The sequence below is a fragment of the Callithrix jacchus genome, chromosome 2 (assembly GCF_049354715.1).
Source record: "Callithrix jacchus isolate 240 chromosome 2, calJac240_pri, whole genome shotgun sequence".
Classification (NCBI taxonomy): domain Eukaryota; kingdom Metazoa; phylum Chordata; class Mammalia; order Primates; family Cebidae; genus Callithrix; species Callithrix jacchus.
In genome coordinates, this window is record NC_133503.1 from 141,085,116 (window position 1) to 141,100,755 (window position 15,640).

Sequence of the window (15,640 nt, forward strand, 5' to 3'; positions counted from 1 at the left end):
AAGTAGAAACACTTCCCAGAAGATCAGAAATCTATCTTCAAACCAAGCTTGTTCCCCCGTTATTGCATCAGCAGACCAGGCAGCTTAAAATAAATAATCTATTCAAAGCGAACCAATTACAAAACTCACCTTTCAACTCTTAGTTTTGGGAAATGACTGGAAGGACTCCTTCAATAGTAACTTGACCATGCTGTCGCCCTGATGACATTGTCTTGGAATGCTGGTAAACTTCTTTTAGTATACACTTCAGGGAGAAGACAGTTGTCTAAATTAGTGACAATCCTTGACAGTTGTGAGATTTGGTGTCTGGTGGACAGGAGGAATCCTCCCCTAACTCAGTCTCTTTTTAGTTTTGTGATCTTGAGCAATCCTTTAGCTTTTTTGAGGCTGCCTCAGTTTTCTCATTTGCAAGGTGGGAGAAATAACATTTAACTTGAAAGATTTGTGGGGAAGATAAGATGAGATCAATGTATGCACTAGTGCTTTTCTTTCTGACTTCTCTTTAAAGTGCTTTTGAAATTATTTGGGCCACAAAATTATTAATAATACTTATAGGCAGCAAATGAAACAGCTGTTCCACCATTATAATATATACTATTCTCCAGTTACTTGATATTCTTTTCCTATTTTCCTGCTCCCCTTATTCTGGGAAAAAGATTGTATACACTTTATGTGGACAGCAAACACAGCTTCTCCTATGAAAACCAAATAAAAAGGAAAAGCAGAATATAAAGTTTATTTCCAGCCAATTTCTAAATTTTAAAAACCTTCGCTCTTTGGTTTCATGGAGCTTTCCTAGCATTTCCTTTAGCTTGTGTCTGATATGGAGTCTGGATCCCTTTCTCTGTCTTTTTCTTGCATGTATAAATCTCATGATAGCTGGCTCTACCACCATGACCTGAGCCACCCTGAGTCTGGACTGACTGCATCGGGCAGTAAACAGGCCAAGATCTTTCTGGTCAGAGCTTGGCAGCACGAATCGAGGAAGATGCCAACATTGTTGCCAAATGGATAGCTCATATTTTCCATCTTTGTCTTTGTGGATGCCAGTCATGTGCTCCCTGTGGTGCCCAAATTGTGCAACAGACGCTGGAGGCCATGAGCCAGCACAAGGGCCTAGGATGGGGTTAGGCCTTCGTAATGGGCATAGTCCTGGGTTGGGCCAGGACTATGGATATATGCTCAGCCTGAATAATCAGCTATGGTGGGCTAGACAAAGGCTTGGTTCGGTACATAAAATCAGAAGCAAAGTCTAAGAGTGGCCCTACGAAAAGCAAAATGGGATGGGCCAGAGGGGGCACTCGGGCTGGCGCTGATTGTTGAGGTGGGTATGGCCATCAGGCTGACAGAGGGTTCCATTTGCTGAAGCATGGCTTAGAGTCTCTCAGCAGCTCCACTTTGAGAAAATCAATGTACCTCTTCTCTTAGACCTGGTGTGCGGTGGGCCAGGGCATGGAAAGGGGGTTACAGGTTCCACTGGAACAAAAGCTGAGTATTCTTTGGATCCCGGCCACTGAGTCTGGGTAAGCAGTGCTGTCTCCTGAGCTGAACTCTCAGGAAAATCCAGATTTCTGTTCATTCATAGGCTTGGAGAAAGTCTCTATCACGTAATATCTAAGAATGTCGATATGAGAAAATCAGTGATTTAGGAAAAGTGTTCTTCAATTTATATCTGTATCCATGTGAGAGAGAGATCTCTGGTGACTTTTAGGAAACACATCACTGAACTGGCATCACTCTCTAAGAAATGTATCTACTGTACTGAACACTTGCCTGTTTACAAGCACTTGTACCCACAATGCCCCAAAAGTGATGAAAATATCCATCAATAAGGAGTATTTGCTTCAGAAGCACATACAGTAAAACTACAATACTGAGAAGATTAGCGTGGGCCCTGTGCAGGGATGACATGAAGAAGAATAAAAAGGAGGAGGATAAAGAGGAGGAAGAGGAGGAGATAAAGAAGGGGAAGGAGAAGGAGAAGGAGGAGAAAGAAAAGGAGGAGGAGAAGGAGAAGAAGAGGAGGAGGAGAAAGAAACAGAACTAATAATAGGTATCACTGTCCTTGAGTATATCAACAATTGTAAAAACCCTTTGACATCCCTAAATCAATTTATTAGCCCCAGATCTGATGCTTCTCTTGCCCTGTGGTTGGTCCCTCAACCTGGTTTGTGGCTTACAGAGCCCTAGGGATGGCATGTATTAGGCTAGTGGGAGGAGAGCAGGTGAATGATGGGGAGGCCTACCATGAGATCTTCAGCCCTATGTTGAAGGGTGCGTGTCTCTCGGGAACCCTCCACATCTTTCAGAACTCTTTCCAGAATTTATTCTGCAACTCTTCTGAGTCTTCTAAGCATCCCTGGGAAGGACGTTTCTGGTCTAGGTAGCAGGTGAGATCCTTCCTTTGCTGTAGAGATATGAGGTCAGGAAGCTTCTGTGACCTCTTTGGTAGTAATGTCCACACAGAGAGTAAAACGAGGATGTTGGATTGCAAGAGTCAGGGCTTGGATGTCCTGGAAGAGTGCCGCATCTTTCTTGAGAGTTGCCTTCTGTTCTGACACTGAGGTGGCCTTCACAGGCCCCAGACTCTGTGGCTTAGCCATGTCCAAAGTGTCATTGTAGAGGGAGAGGCAGCCTTCCTGAGTGACTACATTTTAGTTCCTGAAGGCTGCCAGGCCCCCTGGGCTTTCTCTTGCTTAACTTTCCTGAGACTTTAGGACACATATATACTAATTACATAAATTAAAAGTCTGCATGTAATGGTCTCTTAATGGGCAAATAAATCTCAGTCCCAGAATGGAAAAATATTGCCCTATAGTACATCTGAAAAAACACACAAGCAAACCTTAGACTAAAACACCCTTGGCTTCTTCAAACTTTGTCTATAAACAAGAGACCATACAATTCTCAGTAGAAGTGTCCTGTGCACATCAAAGCAAGACGTAGGTGCTTAAAGCTGGCCGTAGGTACTGGAATACCTTCTGAATGCGAGGTTATGTGCAATGTAGGGGGAGGGGAAATGTCGACTACCTCTGGCCCAGGTGAAAATGACCTCATCTATCTGCATCATCTCCACCCACAAAGTGCTTCTTAGACTGAATTATCCAGGTGATTGCTTTCTCTCTCCACCATGTGTTCCACATGTAAAATTATCTTTACTTAAACACTGGGCTTTTTTGGGTTCTTAAAAATGGAACCCAAGCTCTTACAGCATCTTACAGTTGTAAGTTTGACATATACTTCCTAGAATTTTTATTTTTTATAACATCCCTTTTTAAAAAATTCTCAGTGTTGATCTGTGAGGCTGAGCTCCCTGAGGAATAGACTGACCTCCAGCAACTGCTCATTCCACCCCTAGTAGAAGCTTGAATAATGACTGAGTGACAAAGTGTCCCATTCAGTTATTATTCAACTATATTAAATTGCTAAAGTTGGTAATTGGAGCATATCTTATTACAAAGGCAAAAGTTCAACATTTTTCCCCAGGCACAATAGGCTTGTGCATTTGAAAACTTCTGGTCTGGTAAGGAATAAGATGTCAGGGCATGGAGCATGCAACAAATTAAACAGGGAAAAATATATTAACCAGACCCAGGCACAATTACCAAGCATTACTTTGAAGATATTTACCAGTCTCGAGCTCTTATAATAGGGATGGGAGGGATAAAGTAGAAGGGGGTCTTGAAAATAAATCAGTATTCCCAAGCTCTAGGAGGTCGACACAATTGAAAACCTGTCATTGAAAATATACTAGGAGCTGATAATAGAAAGTAAATGCGGGTCATTTACAACATACTGTTTATCCATCTTGGTTGGTGCTCTTGCCGCATCAATTATTGAATATTTTGACATCTGATTTTATTAAAACTCATTTGGATCCTTAATTACAGGTTATGTATCAAAAGTATCATTTGGGGTCTGACTGAGATGTCCAGTTTTCTCTAAAATGGTACTACACGGAAGGAGCAGTTGTACTGAGACAGTAGGAGCTTTGGGTACCTGCTCAAATGTGGTCACACCAAGTTACTGCTTTGAAGAACAAAAAATGAATGCTGTGAGAACTGCAGAGACCACAGCCTATAGTGGTATTTCCCTAATGGGCCTCATCAGAACACTCATTTGGCGGCAGTTCTTTAATAATTTAGATTCCTGGGCACCTTCTCTAGAGATTATGATTAGTAGGTCTGCCTGGGGTAGGCCTCTGAATCAGTATATTCGATAGCAGTCCCAGTGATTCTTTTGGTAAGGCAAATTTGGGAAACAACTATTGACATTCATAATATTATCATCCATTTATTCTTTTAATCATTGCACAATCACTATGGTATTTTTGAAAGTGTGAGCCTGGCTTCCCCACATAAAATCACCCGGGCTGTGTGATGAAAATCCTGGTCTAGAACCCCATCCCAAACCTATCAGATAGATACCCAGAGATAAAACCCAGAAATCTGCATTGTAAATGAGCATCCCAAGTGATTCTTAGGTAATAAAGTCTGGGAACATTTGCTGCGTGTGTCAAGCACATCATATGTTTCTTTAAGCTACCCATTCTTATTCAACAGGCAACAAACACTCATTCCTACCTACTAAGGCAGGAATCAGTGAATGACTTGCGTAGAGGTGACATAAAATGTGAAGGGAGAGTGGCAGCTCTTCCTGCTTTAAACCTGCCATCCATAGGCTTAAAACAAAGAAGGGAGGCTGCCCTGCAGACAGAGTGGCCAGGTTTTGTGGGACATGGGAGAGGCTAGTGAGGCCCACACCCTTTGAGCCTCTGGAGTCTGTGGATGTGGCCAACAAACGCCTGGCTGGAAATAGTCATGAAAAAGCCCCACGACCTCAGGGTCAAGGGCTAGGGCACTGGTGAGAGCTCTCACTCAGAATTTCCTGCTAGAGTGCTAGCCTGCAGCACAGAAATATACTTTACTTTTTCTTCTTTCTTCTCCCATTTCCTTAGTTTTGTTTGTGGAACAGTAATGGAGCCTTCCCAGGCATTGTTTTATTCTGACACCATAACAAGGTCTGTTCCCTAGTCACTTTCTCAGTCAGAAGCCTATGGAGTGTTCATTGTTCCTGTGGATTTTTACTTATGTACAATTGTGTTTAAAATAACTCGTTCAAAGTATGTCTGGAAAATAATAAGTAAGTTTATTTTAAGTAAATGTTGGCAGGTGATTTCAATTCTAATTTTCTTTGATTGCTCATGCGAATGAAAATTTAGGTGGCTGTCCCTCTGGTTTCGAATGGTAAGAGTAACAATAACAGTAATAAATAAGGTACTCAAGAAATTTGAGGGGTTGTAACTCTAGGATAGGATTTTAAGTAAAATATCAGAATGGACCTCATTTTCCTCATCTCTAAAATGGGAATAATAAGACCTGCCCTAGCTACCTTACTGGGTTGCTGAAAGTCCAGTAACTCTATAGTATTGATGCTTGGTAAACTATACTTTATATAAACTTTTTTAATATATAAACTCTGTCTCCCAGCCTGGAGTGCAATAGTGTGATATCAGCTCACTGTAAGCTCCGCCTCCTGGGTTCAAGCAATTCTCCTGCCTCAGCCTCCTGAGTAGCTGGGATTACAGGCGCGCACCACCATGTCCAGCTAATTTTTGTGTTTTTAGTAGAGATGGGGTTTCACCATGTTGGTCAGGCTGTTCTCGAATTCCTGATCTTGTGATCCGCCTACTCGGGCTCCCAAAGAGCTGGGATTACAGGTGTGAGCCACTGCGCCTGGCCTATATAAACTTTTTACTTTATGCAAACACTGGTTATTGGGTTTAATAATTTTTTTTCTTGATAACTTTTTTGTCCTCTAACTTCAGATGTCATTGAAACATTTTTATACAGTATAGGTCAACCTAAAATAAAGCAGTGAACACTCACAGAAATTTGGGTACAAGGTGCTTACCATTGCAATTCCCTCTATTACAGAGATAATTGGTTGTACCAAGATATTTTATTTGTTAAGGTCTGAGAAGGCGGAAGTATGATCCAAATAGCAAAGGTCCCAGTGGCAAATGAAAGGCACTTGGAAACTGTGGTGTATTGTTCTGTTCTTCTGGAAGACAAAACACTGCCAGGACAAGGATGGAGCCATTCCAAGTGGGTGATGAAATGTACTTTATTGACATTATCAATAACGATGTATTTATGGGAAACAAACACGAAGTATAGCTCACGCTTACAGGACTTGGCAAGTAAGCAAAGCAAAGTGGGGTGTCTGATCATGAGGCCCAAACCTTTGAGGCTGCTTGGCATTGTTTTCAGCTCTGGATAGCTGTGTGAGTTTCAGGATTCCTCCATGAAGCCTCAGCTTCCTCTTGCATAAAATGGACATAAAGCTCTCCAGTACATTGTAAGATCATAGAAGATAATATTTTGTATTTGAAGTAAAACATCATACATAGTTTATGCATTTACTAGGTAATAAATATTGCTTCTTTCATGTGGGTTGGAATCCAGAAAGATATAGAATAGAGTTCGAATATGCTGAGTGGAACACAGGTCTCTTGAATATTTTGGCTGTATAATACAAATATCTTACTTTTGGTTTTCCTTTTCAAGGATACCCTATTGTAAGATTATCAAAAGGAAAAAAACCCACCCCAACACCCCTCTTTATGTATGTAGATGAAAAAGGAGCTTTATCATTCTAAATCATCCTCTCTTTCTACTTCTCAGAATCTTAGAACAGTGAAGACTTTGGTACATTAAATGCAAGTTCATAAAATAATTATGGCCATGTCTTAAATTCATGCATGTTATTACAAGTTGATGAATCATTGCTGGTTCCTGCATAATTTTTTTTAACTGGAAAAAAAATGTTAATATATTGATGGTTAGAGTTGCCAGATTGACAAATCCAGAGAACAAAGAACTTTTCTTTTAGGATTAGGTAGGCATCATAGCCTGTTTAAAGCTGAAGGAAACTTTAAGACAATCAGTTTATAGATGAGAAAGCTGGTGCAAAGATGTAGGTAGTAACAGTAATAATAGTAAACACTTATTGTGTTTTATATACTAGATTTGTACTCAGTGATTTGCATGCATTATTTCACTTAATTCTCAAGACAACCTTGGAAATAGGTGCTATTACTAATGCTGTATTAGACATAGAAGGTTAGAGAGATTAAGCCACTTGCTCAAGGCTAAACAGCTTGTTGATTTTCCTGAACTGCCTTGATGAGAAGTACCATTCATTCATTCATCCATTCAAATAATTAATTAACATTTATTGAGCACATATTATGTGTCACACATTGTGCTTCACACTGGGAATACAAAGGTAAACCACCAAGATATGATCCCATCTTTGCAGTGTGTCCAGAGCAGTGGGGAGACAGACATATATGAACTGTCATATCAACACATAATTACAAAGCAGAACCAGTAGTTTTCAAGCAAAGTACAGGATCTGTGAGAGCAATGAAGCCTTTTTTGTCCAAGGAGACCTGGTGGCTTCTCTGAGGGTGTAACCACCATACTGAAACCTGAAGGATTTGCAGGAGTTAACTAGAGAAGACTGGGGGGAATGTAAGAGTGTCTCAGATTGGGTGATTCAAGTACAGAGGTCTTTGGCTGTAGCACAAAGTGCTGGTGTGGGGATGGGAGGTAGTGGAAGGAGATGAGAGGAAGGCAGGGGCTGATTCTTCAGAAACTTGACATATTTGGTCTCTAACATGAGAACAATAGCTTTTGGAATTATCTTCACAAAAGGTCACCATGTCCTGCTAGTTACCTAATATTATAACCTTTCTCCAGGTTTCTTCCTCCCCAGATGTCTGGAGCACCTGAGAGCAATGGCCATGGGTCCCGTAGTCCTATAGTTCCCAGGTCCTTTTCAAGGCCCTCCAAGGACCTTAGATGCTTTCTCTGCCCTATTTCTCTCCTACTGACTTACTGTAAGACTATAGTACACTCTTTTAAAGTGTTTATGTGTGTGTATCTCCTCAATGTTCATTCTTGCTCATTTTCCCAAATGCCCAAACCTTACATGTCAGACTGACTCCATTTGGAGAAGCCACTGAAATTCCTAGAATATAACATTTAAGAAATGTATATATACCTGTCAAACCATGTAGTTTTATCTCATGTTTATTGATACATTTCATTAATAGCTTCAAAACTTCTATTACGATCTCACTTAGGTTTGGAAGACGATGCCCCAGTACCACCATCCTTACTGACAAAAACTAGTCTTTACCCATTTTCTGGCTTTAAAGACATCTGTTAGAGCGTCTACCTTTAGTCAAAAGCATTATCTAGTCTGTTAAAATAAATAAATAATCTGAAAACATGGTACATGTACATTATCAATCATTTATGTCATAAAGGAAATGAGTTTTTGGATCTTTCCCGTGGGCAAGTTTCAACAGAGAGAAACAGAGGGAAAGTGTGGAAGGTCACTGACCTCCTGGCTGAAATGGGAAGGAGAAATGAGGAGGGTGGAGGAAGGGAGCTGGGAGAAGACATTCATTCACCTCTTTGAAGCTGACAACTTTTAACAGGGTCACTCTTCTTTCTTTCCTATTCCTAAATATGATTTATTTATTCTTTGGTAATTATCCATTATATTGAGTAAATTTCTGGTTAATATTTTTCCTGTGGTTTCCTTTAGGCTGTAATTATCGGAAAACTTTCAATTAAAAATAGTAACTTAAAATATAAACACTTAACCCTGGCTATATAACCAACTATCCAAATAGACTTACATTTTTTCACATTTCAGTTATTTTCTATTCAAATACAGTACAACATTTTAAAGGAAAAATGTGCCCAAAGGCATCATTTGGCTTAATGGGAGATGCTACTTTGTTTAAAAAAAAAAAAGCTAAATTCAACAGCAGCGTGATTCAAGATGATTGACACTTGAGAGTGGGCATCCAAGTTCCTTTCATGAATAATAGGGAAGTTTGGCTTCAGCTGAACATTTACTTATCAGCGTTTGTGCTACTGGTTTCCAGGCAGTGTATAATTACTGCTTGCTTGTGTGTGGTGCAGAAAATGAAGGCAAATTCTTTCTTTTAGGAGGCAACCAGTCTATACCTGATTTATTAGATATGGTAACATTGGGCTGACTAATGAAAGGGATCAAAATGAGCCATGACAAAATGGCAGTGCACTAAATCAGGAAGACTCTGGAATTCTACACTGGGGCTTACTGCTTGGCTAGAAGGAAACATGCTGTAGTGGTTAGAGGGAAATGGTCTTTCTGTTCCAAACCTGTAACTCTGGCGACTTTGAAGTGGTTTGTAAAGTTCTATTTCAAGCTATACAGCCTCACACCAGGTGTTAACCCAGGGGTAACTATTTGTTAAGTTTCCTTCAAAGGCTGTTCAGGGACTTTGAACAAGTAGAAAGTGTCTGCTGTTTGGGGATTGCCAGCATTATTATGGGTACAAAGTGATTCATTCCCGCTGAGGAACAGCCATTTCTGGCCAGAAAGAGGTAAAATGGGTCACTATGTCAAAGATAGCCAAGCAACAGGGAGAAACTCAAGACAGAACTATCCAGATGGGGGGTAGTTGGAACACAATGGTGGTCTGAAAGTGTTGCTCAAGTTCTGTTTAGCAGGTGCATGGGTGCCTGATGGAAAGTGGATAGGAGCCATGGGAATATGGGACCCCAATTGTTTTTTTCTTTTTGTTCCTTAAAGGGAAATGTTAGCTAAAAGGAAAAAATGTCTTGCCTTTATATGGAAAGCTGACCAGTTATCCTGTGTCATGCCAAATGGAGAAACATAACAGCTAGTGTGTATGGTCGGGGAGTGAAGTGGAGGTCAAAGAGAAGAGTTTGGAAGGAAAGGTTACTTGGTGTATTTGATCAATATTGTAACAATGCCATCATAAAACAGTTTGCTATTTTCCCACATACCAGCCTCCTTTTTCTCAATCAAAGCCATATGATTCAACCAGAAATTTTGCTTGACAAGCATCTGAAGAGGCCAGAAGTGAATGGCAAGGCAGTGGTCTGAGGGCCCCAGCCTCTCCCACTGTTCCATTCCCTTTGCATTTTACAAAGCAGATCATCCCTGGAGGGGAATCAAATTCCTGTGAATTGCCAGTAACTCCCAAATTTGTTAAACATAAAAATGCCCAGGAATGAGCATAGGCCAAGTTAACCATGGGAAGAATTTAGTTTATAAATTAGGTTTGAAGCAAGGATAATAGTAGTCCCTCCCTAAAACTGATCTCCTGCTTATTCATGGGCTGAAACTGTCTTTGTAAGGCTAATGAAAGGCCACAAGATTATAATTATGTAAGGGGCCTGAATTCTGCTAAAATGTAGGCATAGTTTCTATAGTCCCTTACTGCTCAGGAGTCATGTGACCAGTGGTCACAAGATTTGTGACTTCCCCAGTTGCTCCTGTAGATAAGTTCTATTGTAGAACTTAAAACTGGTGTTTTGAGATGTTTTTCATACTGACCTCACCTAGAATCATGATTCAGCACTTAACCAGTCGAATGGCCCCCTACTCAGAGATGAATTTAGCATACACGGACTGTTTTCTACACCCCTATCATTGTATCCTCAACCAATCGGCAATACCCATTCCCTAGTCCCTTGACCACCAAACTATCCTTGAAAAACCCTAACCTCTGAGCCTCTGGGGAGACTGATGAGTGGTAATTCCAGTTCTCCCATGTGACTAGCCTCACACCAATTAAACACTTTTTTTTACTGCAATACTGCAGTCTCAGTGAATTGATCTTGCCTGTGCAGTGGGCAGGAAGAAATCACTAGGCAATTACATTGGGAGGGTCTTCATGCCCTGACTCCTCACCATGACTCTTACTGTGCTCCAGGCTCACAAGCTCCTTCTTCCTTCCTTGCTACTTTTCCCCAGATAGCTCCCATTGGGTGTAGCAAAGGTAGAATTTACCCTGTCTTTATACTTTTAAGAACCTCACATTACTTCTTAGAATAGTACAATTGAAGTCCAACTTGCCATTCCTACTATTAGGGAATTCAGTCCAGCCAAAAAACAGAGACCTCTCCACATCATTGTGGAAAAAAAAAACACTGATTTATGAATTCACACAACACAGCACACACATATAGTAACTGGCAAGAGGCTACAAGGTCAGGATGAAATTTTACACAATGTATTCAGCAAAGCAGAAGAAATAACAATAATGCATCTCCCATATCCTCAAAAGACAAACAATTACTCTCAGATGAGCTCCAGAGGTACATGTTTGCATTTGGGTTATGGGATCGGTGATCTTGAAGACATCTCTGTAAAACTGGAGACTGGGCTTATCTTGTCCCTGGAAAGACCCATTTACATTCTAAAAGGTTAGAACAAGGACTTAGGCCTACTGTGTTTTCAAAGAGGGTCTTATTACTACTAATAGTAATAACAGAAATGTTCACAAGCACAGAATCAACTTCTAATATAGACCTCTCCCATAGTTAGAAAACATACTGTCCCTTTTCATACCTCCAACCCAGAGGCTGCATGTGGCCCTCCATGGTTTTCTCCCTCAATGCCACTCATTATAAGAGTACTTCTGTGTAGAAGCATCTGTGGTTGGGAGTCAGGTCACACAGTGTGGTTTTCCCAAGTGACACCCTCCTTTAGCAGAAACAGCTCCTTTAGAGATCAAGATGCCCATTTCCTGAGGGCCAGGGTCCCAGCAAGGTAGAAAGAAGAAAGCAATCTGATTAAAGAACCTACATTAAACTCTGCTGATGGCAGCCCCACAGCCTACCTGTTAGTGCTGTTCATGTGAAGAAGCACAGAAAGATTCATTTTAGTTCATTGAATCCCATGTTAAATTAGCTCTAGAAACTTGGAGATTTGAGAGGGAGAAGTATGTGAGATCTTCTTCCTACCATTTGCTTGAATTTAAGCACCTACCCAGTGCATCTAAAAATTGAGTTTGACGCTTGTAATGCCTATCTAAAATGCACACTTCCAACCTTCTTGTCTAATTCAGCAGCTTTGAGGTGGAGCCAAAAAAGTCTACATGTTTGTAAAGCTCCCCAGGTGGTTGTGATGCTAGTGAAACCCATGTATACTGACCTTCTTTGTGCAGATACCTAACAACCACACATGAGCCCATCTTCCTTGCCAGGGCTTTCTGGAAGCCAGAGTAACCTGTGCCCACAGTGACCTGTGTCACTTGAAAACACTTCCCAAAGTGCATTTTGGACTCTAGGGACCTGACCCTAGGGACCTTAATAAATGTTAGAGGGCTGAGTTAAACCAAGTTAATCAAGTGTTTTTGCTGTGAGACTTCTCAGACTCTTTAACATGTTAATACATCATGAGTCTCGAGGAGAAGTATGTACATGTAACATGTTTCATAGTTATATGGTCACGGAATCATCTGCTAAATCTGGAGCACAACTCTGGAAAGCGTGGTCTGTGGACCATCAGGGAAGTTTTTGGCTCTGCGTAAACGAATACTGAAGTGTTTGATTTTGCTGTATAAAATAACATTGTGTATGTAAATGTATGTGGGCTGAATCATGTGTAATAACTGTCACATGCTGAGTGATACACTGCCCCAGGCACTGTAATAAGTGTCACATACATGATCTCATTTAACCTTCACAATAATCCTGTGAGATGGGCATTAGTCTTTCTATTTGATGATAAACTGGGGTTGGAAGAGCTTAAGTAACTTATCCAAGATCACACAATTAATACAGAACAAAGCTGAGATTCAAATCCAGGTCTCAAGCCCAGCTCAATCTGTCTTCCAAACCCACATCTTTCTCCTTATACTCCGCTGCCTCCTTAGCAACACAGTAATAATTACAGTGGAATCTCTCACCGTCTGTGGGGTTAGGTTCTAAAATTAAGTGCAATCAAAGGTAAATTAGAAAACTCAAAGTCACTGATAAAGTGTAGTTATAAAAGGTTTTGGGCATATAACCCTGCCCAGTATTATGTTTGTATAAATATTGTGTATGTGTACATAAAATCTAATTTTACAGCATTTTTATTTTTAAGTATGCAAAAGAGACAGAACTTGCATAGTTGAATTCATGTAAGTTAAACACCTATATAATGTCTCTCTACATATGTATACCTCTAAATGTGTGCCAGACTAACAGTGGTAACATCTGATAGAATTACACAGCTTTCGAGCCAGAGGGAACTTCTATGGTCAAGTGATTTGTGTTACATTTGACAGAATTGAGGCACAAAAAGGCTCTCCATTGCCCAACTTCACTGTTTACCTTTGTTTCCAACAAGCTTTGGGGACCTATGTGTCTGCTCACAGCTGGGAGGAAAGCAGAGGAAGGCCGGTCCTCCTTGCTTTTTGCCCACTGTGGCCCAACTAATCCAATAAATGAAATGCATGCTGCTTCGAGATGGTCAAGGTCTCGGCTTTACATCTTGCAGGGAGGCAGCTCCTTTCTGAGGGTGACTGGCTGCAGTTTCAGCTCTACCTGTGAGCTGTCTTCCCGTGGGGAGGTTGTTCATAGCCAGCTGTCTCTTCTGTGCAGTTCCTGGGATTGTTCCAACTGGTAGAAGCTGGGAGAGCCCAAGGAGTATACAAAGGGAAGGAAATCTGCAGCTATAGAGCCCCTCATGCCTTCTACACATACACGTGTGCACACATACACACACACGTGTGCACACACACAGGCACACACACTTGCCCTCATTCCTTTAAAACAGGAAGAAGCCAGAAAATGTGATGTAGTCAGCTGTTTGGATTCTTAAGAGTGTTGAGTCTAAGTAATGGGGCAAGTTGGGGGTATAATGCTCAGATTTTGGTGGGGAGGGCAGGGACGGTTACAGCTCTAATCATAAGGATAAAGGAAGGAAGACCAGCAGACCTGGCCTCTGGCATGTGAAACCGCATCAGCATCCCCCACTCCCAATTAGATCCTATCAGATCTCAACCCTCTCCCATCCCATTATCCAGGTGCCGCCTCCTTACTTACCTTGATTATCTCAGCTAGCTGCTAGGGTTGATAAGGAATCCCTCCCCAAATGACAGAGGACTAACAGATTAAAGGCTTCCCTCTCAGGGACTTAGCCTGTCTCAGGTGGGCTGTCTCACCGTTCTTCTGGAGCCAAAGGGAAGCCACAGAGGCATGAAGTGTCAGGCAGTTTAGAGAGACATTTCTCGGCCACATGCCTGTGTGATGCTTTTCAGATCAAAACCCAGGTCATGCCTGCTACGTTTGTAGGAAAGAGGGAGGAGTCTGGGTAGGAAATTAGAGAATGCACTGCACCCTCGGGCCTGAAGAACCCTTCATCCCTGAACTTAGAGGTGTAAGGGGCCCTTCTGACACACAAATCCTTATCTACTCTCATTTTCCAAATATTTGTGTTTCTACTTGAAAATCTTTAGCTTTGCAGAATCACTGGACCCCAAAAATATGGCCAAGGTCACTCAAACCTATATATTTTCTTCCTGTGATTTTCCTCATGGCGATTCATGTCATCACAGAACCTTTACCCACAGCTGTTGCAACCAGCTTTCCAATTCCTTCTTAAAAATAAAATGATTCTTAAAGGATGTGGTGGTCGGCCAAGATACTAGAGTCGTTAACTTTTATTGGACAAAACGACTTTCAGTGTCCGCTCTGCTTACTTCATTTCGTTGGGATGGTGACCTACATCTCATAGCATGAAAGGCCCAAAGCGATGTTTCAGGAGGAGTAACCCAAAGAACCGCAGGTATCCAACTCACTTGGGAACTTGTTAGTATGTCAATCCCGGGCTGAGAATATGATTTAAAGGGCACTGATGCTTGCGAATTTCTGGACTAAAGGTTGCTGTTTCTCGTGAAGCGGCAACTCCATTTCAGTGGCAGGTTATCCTGTCTGTCATTACCTGGAGAATTATACACAAATCTCCTGCATGGCAGAAGTCCCACCACACTCAGGGTGCTGGGGAAATAGGGTGATGGCAAGCCTATGTTCGTGAATGGGGGTCCCTTCCCTGTGTTGGGGGGAAGTGCCCTGTGCTGCAATGAGGAAGTTCACCACTGTCTTTCTCAGGACCTCAGACGACAGGAAAACAGGACTCCTGAACTTAGAGCCTATGTTTTGTCCACAAGATTATCCCACCTGCAGTAAACACCAGAACTTGCCTAAGATCCTGAGATCCAGAGAACCTAGCCACCTGGGCATAAACCAAGCTCTTGCATAGAAGAGAGGCCAGTTACTCAGCCAAGGCACACAGCCCTGGACAGATGGAGCCAGCCTCTCCAAGAACTTTCCAACACTCCACCATTCTGTTTATCCCAGAGGCACATTAGGCTGACTGAGACATCCCTGAGAACGCAGAGCAGCTTCAACTACCTAAGACTTAAATAATCACAATCATCATTATTATCTAGTTCTAAACAAAGTCATCCTAGGAAGCGGCATGCCCTATGTACAAATTTCAAATCTGATACAAATAGCTGTGTGGCGTTAGGCAGATTCCCTCTCTGTGCTTACGGTTCCTCATCTGTAAAACAGGGGTGATAAAAGAACCCATCTCTTAGGATCATTGTAAGAATTAAATGAGACAATGTGTACCAGATTCTTAACAGAGTCTGCCATATAATAAGTGCTCTGTGGACAGGGCCACAGCTGGCACGCAGGATGTCTTTGTGGTAATTGGAAAACGGCGTGCTCATTTGGGTAGACACATTAGAAAAAGATATCCCTTCCTC

At 41.6% G+C, this 15,640-nt stretch overlaps 1 long non-coding RNA gene and 1 pseudogene across 2 annotated transcripts in view; both read left to right on the plus strand.

Annotated features, from left to right (window-relative positions):
* Window positions 1-15,640, plus strand: part of LOC128931370 (uncharacterized) — a 696,873-nt gene that overhangs the window by 579,829 nt on the left and 101,404 nt on the right. The window lies entirely within an intron of this gene.
* Window positions 1,840-1,939, plus strand: LOC118151903 (U6 spliceosomal RNA; annotated as a pseudogene).